General features: G+C 29.6%; 1 pseudogene; it reads right to left on the minus strand.

Annotated features, from left to right (window-relative positions):
- Positions 1 to 5688: 5688 nt before the first annotated feature.
- Positions 5689 to 6331, minus strand: LOC114755789 (ras-related protein RABB1c-like; annotated as a pseudogene).
- Positions 6332 to 8271: the final 1940 nt, after the last annotated feature.

Below are 8271 nucleotides of genomic sequence, written 5' to 3' on the forward strand. Positions count from 1 at the left end.
GCATGTCCCCAAGCTGAAATAGGAAGTTTTGTTCTCAAAAGCATTAGTCTAGCAATCAATTGGAGGCATTTAATGAATGGCTTTGCTAGGCCATTTTCAGTGTGGACATAAGCAACAGATTTTTCTACTGTTATTCCAGTTGATATGTAATAATCATTAAAAACATGAGATGGAAACTCACTAGCATTATCAAGACGAATTGTCTTAATTACATCGTTTGGAAACTGTGCTCTTAATTGAATTATTTGAGCAAGTAATCCAGCAAATGCTAAATTACATGTTGATAACAAACACACATGAGACCATCTTGTAGATGCATCTATTAAAACCATAAAATATTTGAATGGTCCACATGTGAATGGATAGGTCCACATATATCTCCTTGGATACGCTCTAGAAATGCAGGAGATTCAACTCCTACTTTTGTCAATGAAGGCCTTATAATTAATTTTCCTTGAGAATAAACAACACATGAAAATTCTTTAAATTGAAGAATCTCCTAACTCTTCAATGGGTGTCCATGTGAATTTTCAATAATTCTTCGCATCATAGTTGAGCAGGGATGGCCTAACCGATCATGCCATACAATAAATGTATCTTTATCAGTAAACTTTTGGTTTACTATAGCATTTGTTTCAATTGTACTAATATTTGTATAGTACAAACCAGAAGATAATGTCAGTAATTTTTCCATGACACATTTTTTTTCCATTTCTTACCATTGTAACATGCAGATATTCAATGTTCTTCTTATTTATAGTCTCAATATGATATCCATTTTGGCATATATTTTTAAAACTTAATAAATTTCTTTGAGACTTAGAGGAATATAAAACATCACTAATAACAAATTTTGTTCCTTTGGGTAATATTATAATTGCTCTTCCGGAGCCTCCAATTAGTTTTGCATTACCTACTATAGTATTGATGCTTCCACTATTTATCGTAAGATGAGAAAAATATTTTCTATCTTTGAGTATGGTGTGTGTTGTGGCACTATCTATCAAGCATATATCTTCATTCGTGTGCCTAACAAAAGGAAGAGAAACATCCATATTCTTCAGCAAAGGGAAAAAAAAACATTCATTAACATAAATTCGAAGTACATCATGATTAATAATACTCCTAAAAGAAGAGAAAGAAATAAACATAAACTAAATTTAAAAGCATAAATAAAGCAAACAAAAATTATCCAAATTCTTCTAATTATGATTCTCAAAGAAATCAGCCACATCCAAATGTGCCATAGTATCAAGGCCATTAACATCATCTAGCTCATTGACATCATCATTTTTGTATGCAAAATTTGCCTCCACATCATCAGTTTGAAAATTCAAATTTGCTTCCATATTATTTGAACTTCTTTTTATGGAGGCTTGATAAAGTTTTGCTAAATGCTCAGGCGTACGATAGGTACGTGACCAATGTCCTTTCATGCCACACCGGCAACACTGATTTTCAACAATTCTTGAAGGGCCATTCTTATCTTTTTTCTGTCTATCACCAAGTTTCTTCTTTTAGTTGGTATTTGGGTTATAATTGTTACTTCCACCACCATAATAATGGTAATTTATGCTTCCCTACCACGACCGCGGCCTCGGCCATGACCACAACCGCGTCCACGCACATGATAATTATTGCATACAGTCACGTTCACTTCAGGGAATGGAGCTGATCCTATAGGACAGATCTCATGATTTTTTATTAATAGCTCATTATTTTGTTTAGCCACAAGAAGACATAAGATCAATTCAAATATTTCTTAAAACCCTTTTCATGATATTGCTACTGTAGGAGCACATTTGAAGCATGAAAAGTTGAAAAGGGTTTTTCTAATAAATCCTCATAATTTCAATTGAGAACTTATTTTGAAAAATACTAAATTATATTCAGTCACAGATTTAAAATCTTAGAGCTTCAAATGCATCTATTCATAATGAGCTTTAGGTAAAATTACCGTTTTTTTGATGATCATACCTTTCTTTTAAATTATTCCACAATTCTAACAGGTCTTTCACTGTTAGGTATTCAGCTTTCAACCCTTCATGCAAATGGTGACGTAGGAAAATCATGGCCTTAGCCTTGTCTTGGCTAGTTGCTTCATTTCTAGGTAAAATAGCACTTCCTAGACTTTTGGCATCTAGGTGGATTTCAACATTTAAGACCCAACACAAATAATTTTTTCCAGTGATATCAAGAGGTAAGATTGGCCATGGATCAAACTCAAATTTTTAGAGCAAGGTCGTGCTAATAACGTTTTGTAAAACTACAAGAAATAAGGAGACTAGAGAGTAGAAAAGAAAGCAAGAAATAGAAAAGACAATAGTCTTTTTCTCATTCACTTTGTTTCATGGTACAAATGCCTTATGCATGCCTTCTATTTATAGACCTCCAAGCATTGAAGTCTTATACTAAGGTTACAAAGGAAAAAAGAATATCATAATAGCATTAACAATGACAAACTCCTCCCAAGTCATTCATTAGGGAGGTTATATAGTTTATGACACTTGAAGGTAAGGAATCCTATGAGAATTCTAAGAGTTAGGGGTTATGGACATCTACTCATACAATATTCATAATGATATTAGTGACTTTTTTTTTTTAATTCGATAGAGGTGAAACAATTAGTTTTAGATGTGGTAACACAGATTAGGCCTACAAGTCCAACTTGCCAAAAGTGACGAGTACAAATTGGTAAAATGAGAATCCATTTTGATGTGGGCTAGCCCACTAACCTACTTTAGATGGGCTCAAGTTGGTAAATACCAACCCATCAAAATGAAGACTTTTTCAACCTGTACCCACCAACCTGCAACCCACTATGACATGTTTAATAGTTTATATTTGTTTGTTTATTTGGCAATTTATCAAAGTAAGTCCTCTAAAGAAACAGTAGTTTGTAATAATTTCTTTTGAAAAGCAATTACAATTTTTGGAATTCTATACAATTATCCCCATTAATAACATAACAGTTAGGAATTTGAATACTCATTAGTAGGAGTAATGACTAAACTAATTTTTCTTTTTAACGAAAAAAAAGACTGAACTAATTAAATTTACTCAGCCATATTCTTAATTCAGTAACTTTTTTTTAAATTTCATATATGACTTTCAATTTTGTTAGGAAAAAGCTCATGATAACATATGAAATAATTGGGATAAGGTGCTTAAATACTCCAAAAGTATCTATGAAGGAGCAGTCAACATCTAGAAATTTTTTTGGCTCTTATATGCCCTTAAAGTTTATTCACATAGCAAAAATACCCTGACCATTATCTACCATTAAGTTTGACCATTAAATTATATGATTTGACTAGTGTTTTTAATGGTAAAAACTTAATGACAAATAATAGTTCAAGGTATAAATGCTGTGAAATAAAACTTTCAGGACATATAAGAGGGGAAAAAAACTTTCAGGTGCTTGGTCCTCTTTTATCATCCATATTTTCAGAATATTTAAATACTTTATTCCTAAAATAATTTAACAATTAATTATTAAATTGTAAAAATTATATACTTGTCATGCAAAACCTGACAACAAAGAAGCATAATGATAATAAATCTAAATTTCTTTTTTAATCAAAATTCTTTCAATAAAATTCGAAAAGTAAAACCAAAAAATTACAAAAAAGGCTGCAATTTAAAGAAACTATTGTAATTACATTGATTTAAATGTAGCTAGCTTTGTAGTTCGGCATAAATGCATGCATCTTATTAATTGACTGAGTTATTATTACTTAACTGATCTGCCCCGCCACACATAGTCAGCTCGGTGTTGCCGGCACCGGAACGATCCTGGGTGGCGTGTTGGCGAACAAGCGCAATATTTCTTGACCGAATCAGTCCTCTCATCGGAAGCCTCCACTGCCGCAACCGGCCTCCGTGATGGCCGCAGCACAACCCCTCTTCCATGACCATTGCTTGCAAGAAAAGACCCCGCCGAGTGACACATTCTCCTTCGTCTCCTTCAATTAATGGGCATATATATGGCGTGCTTTCTGGAATTGAAGTTTGAAAAAGAAAGAAGAAAAGAATATTAGACTAATTCTGTAAGAAGAAGAAGATCAGAATGATGCAGAAGAAGGGAAAAGTTGGTGGGGAAGAAAAGAAAAGACTTTTGATGTTTGGAATGAAAAGCATTGCTTACATGAAGATTCTCCACTTTTTGTATAAGAAAGTCTCTGTGATGGAAAAAATCAAACAAGAAAAATATTCTGTAAACTCAATTTGAGATTTAATTATTTATACAGACAATGAAAGAAGTTAAAACTAAATAAATATATAGATATGGATCAAATGATTTGTCGGATGAATAATTTATTTGTTTTATCATTTGAAATGATTTCAAAATTATTATCAACGAAGATATTTGAAATCATTCTTTCTAAAATAAATACATTTTATTTAAAGTTAAATTTTTAAAGTCGCTGGCTAGCTTTGTTCCAACAAAACCATCGTATTTATTTATTTTTCCTTTTTGAAGGCCAACGAAAGTCAAACAAAAATTAGAATAATTTGTTAAAGCTTAAAAATTAAGTGATTTTTAAATTGTATAAAAAAATCATTTTGACGGATATATATGTAATTAATTATGGATGATTGGAATCTATCCTGGATTATATTTTAAATAAATAATTTTAACTGGTTGGAAAAAAAATAATTTTAACTGGATTTAGACTTATCATATTAGTTTTACTAAAGTTTCCTATTTTTATTATTTCCTATGCTTGAAACTTAAGTTTATATTGTTGGGATCTTTGTAGATAGAATTTGATTATTCGCTTTTTCTTTTTAATGAATTGAATCATATTTGATTGAAAAGGGTTGGATAATTTTGGATATTATGAATAATGAAACTAGTTAATGTGGATATCAGCTTTTGGGCGCATGACACTTCGTAGGAAACCATAATAATCACATCCTATCTATGGTGGGAGGGTGAAAGTAAAATAAATATCATCATTACAATAAAATAAAATAAAGTAAAATAATAATATCTATTATTTTTACTTGAGAATTACATACAAAATGTAGAAATATAAATAACTAAATAAGATTATATTATTTTAAGATGCTAAGGCCTTGTAACTCAATGATACCGAATGCCTTTCTCTAATCAGTTATACTTAAATATGAGGTTGTGATAGTTCGAATTTTCTGAAAAGGACATAATGTGTGTATGAGTTTGACAAAAAAAAAAAGTTATTTTAAGGTGCTTTGTTGTATTAGTAATGATTTTATTAAATTCAATTAATTGTTATAGTTGATTATCTTTTTTATTATCTGAATTTGAATTTGAATATGAATCTGAATTCTTAATCATTATCTTGTATTTTAATGTAGGTTGAGAGCTTTACATAAAATCCTTACTGCGTCATGGAATTATTGAAAGATATCAATCTTTTTTCTTTGGGCCAGATATTGAACGATATCAATCAATCCATACCTTTTAAAATAAACATTAAATTATTAATATTCATGCGTAACCACTCCGCCTTGCTGCACTGATTTCAATTTCTTTTTTTAAAATAGAAGTCAAAGGAAAGAAAGAAATTCAATAATGTAAAAGATATCTTGATATTCATACTCATATCATATAAACAACGAAAAAGAAACGAAAGAACACAAGATTAGGAAAATAAAGCAACTATAATCAAAATAAAGCAACATGGACTGGGTTGTTAGTCTTCAAGTGCCGCAGCATTTGGCCCTAGAAGAGGAACCAACGCTACGTCCTTCAGATCGTCCATTGATATTCTCTAAACGTCCTTTTTTAATTCCACAACACTGATTTTTCAAATCAAAAAATCCATCTTCAACCTTCTTATTCACACTCTTAGCTGCTTCTTCAAACGCCTCGTCAACCTTCTGACCCAATTTCGCTGAAGTTTCCAGGAAGATCAATATATTCTCTTTAGCAAATTGTTTACCTTCTTCAGTACCAACTTCTTTTCTCAGATTAAGATCACATTTATTTCCAACCAATACAATTGTCACATTTGAATCAGCATGTTCCCTTAACTCTTTCAACCATGAATCCAAATGTTTAAAGGTCTCCTTCTTAGTTATATCATACACGAGCAATGCAACTATAGCTTCTCTATAGTAAGTTCGAGTGATGGATTTGAATTTTTCTTGACCAGCAGTATCCCATATGCAACTTGAGCAGTGTATTATTGATGGAAATCATTTTAGCTCCGAATCCAGTGCCAATCGTTACGTCGTGTGTGTTTTTAAAACGCTTGTCAGTGAATTGGAAAAGAAGGCAGTACTTGCCAACGTTGGTGTCGCCGACAATAATTGTTTTGAAGAGGTAATGATAAGATGACATTTTGGATAAATCTCTGCAATTTATATATTTACTGAGAGATGTGGAAGAAATATGAAGTAATTAGTTGGAGAGGAATATTTATAATAATTTGGAGAGTTGAGATTAAAGTAGGAAAATCTTAGCTATCATGTACTTGATAAGGAATAGGGATAATACTAGATAATGATAAAAAGTTTGAATTGAGATTAAAATTAAAACGAAAAGATGATAAGTAAAATCTTAATTAACAATTAATTAAATTAAATAAAATTTTATCAAAGTATTAAAATAAAGTATTTTAAAATAAAATTATGTTATTTAAAATTATATTTTTATGTTTCTGTATTTTTGCAATTTGCACATCATTGATATGCAAATTATATCTATTTAATAGTATAGAAAACTAAAAACATGCGTGTTTAAAAGATTTTGCAGCAATGCTATTGTTTAGAATATTTTTGAATAATCAATTTAATAAATATCCTTATAATTTTTTTAATTACAAAATTTAATATGTTTTTAAAATTTTCATTAACAATTATCTTCAAGAGGATATTTCGGTCCAAAAAACTATTAAATTAGATTAATGAATGCTTTAAAAAATAATTCCAAAAATAGTTAAGAAGTTTCCCTAGCATAATTTTTTTTAGAAAAATTAGAGAGAGGGACAAGGTGAAAATAATATTTATTAGAAAGGATCCTTAAAACCTTAATTATTTAGAAGGACCAGATATTAAAATATAAACTTAAAAAGACTAAAATCACCCCTAGTCACACCATAATCCCTATATTCTCTCACCACCTCCTATAAATTTCATATCATTTAGTAGAATAATTACAGTTTATTTGAATTAATTCAAACTATTAATTAAATTAATAGCCAACACTAGTTAATTTATTTTTCTATTATTTTTAATTAATAATTTTTTTAGGCTTTCCCAAAAAATGTGCAGGGCAATAAAATTCTACCATTCACAGGGGAAAAAAAAAAAAGTTGTTCCATATTTTTGCTTATCCATTTCATACTATTATTTTACTTGAATAAGTTGAATCCTCTTACTTAATAAAATTAAAAATTTTAAATAAAAAGTGACATAAGAGATTCATTATATCAATAAATATTTGTCATAATAAAAGTAGTTATAATAGTTTAAGTAAGAAAATTCAAGTTTAAACCTACATGATATTTTTTATTCTTATTAATTATGGATAAGTTATATATTATTTATTATTATATAAATTTTTTAAATTTTTAATTCAACTATATGATTTTGATTGGCTCATTATTTAAGAAGCCCAAAAAAAGAGTTTTATTTTTTTTTCAAAATGATGGACAAATAAATTAGTTAGTGTTATATACTTATTAATTGAATTTAATTTAATTAGTTAGAATTGTTTAGTAACTTTGTAATTCCAATTAGTTTGAATTAATCTGAATAAACTTTAATTATTTTGTTAAAAAAAAGAAAATTACAGGATGTGGTGAGAGATAATATATGGGATTTTGTTAAGGGCAAAGTGGTAATTTTAAATTTATATTTTAGTATTTGGTCCTTCCAAATAAATAAAACTTTTAAGATCTTTTTGCATAAATATTGTTGCCACTAGGTCCCTCTCCCTAATTCCCCCCTTTTTTTATTTCAATCGATGCTCATATGTGTTTTAAAAATAAATTAAAAAAAAGCTGCTTCCATAATTAAAACAAAATAAAGAATACGTGATCGTCATTGGCATCATAATCAACAATAACAACAAAGCCTTATCCCACTAGGTCGGGTCGGTTACATGGATCGCATGACGCCATTGAGCCCTATCCAAAGCCAAATTTTGGATAGATTGTTAATTAAAAGATCTCTCTCAATGACTCTATTAAGCATTGTCTTCGGCCTTCCTCTACTCCTTTCTAGAGGACTTCATATTGTTTACTCAACCCTTCTTACCGACGCGTCTCAAAGCCATCT

The sequence above is a fragment of the Neltuma alba genome, unplaced genomic scaffold, assembly GCF_004799145.2.
Source record: "Neltuma alba isolate B1F8T4 unplaced genomic scaffold, ASM479914v2 tig00010341_pilon, whole genome shotgun sequence".
In the NCBI taxonomy this organism is placed as follows: domain Eukaryota; kingdom Viridiplantae; phylum Streptophyta; class Magnoliopsida; order Fabales; family Fabaceae; genus Neltuma; species Neltuma alba.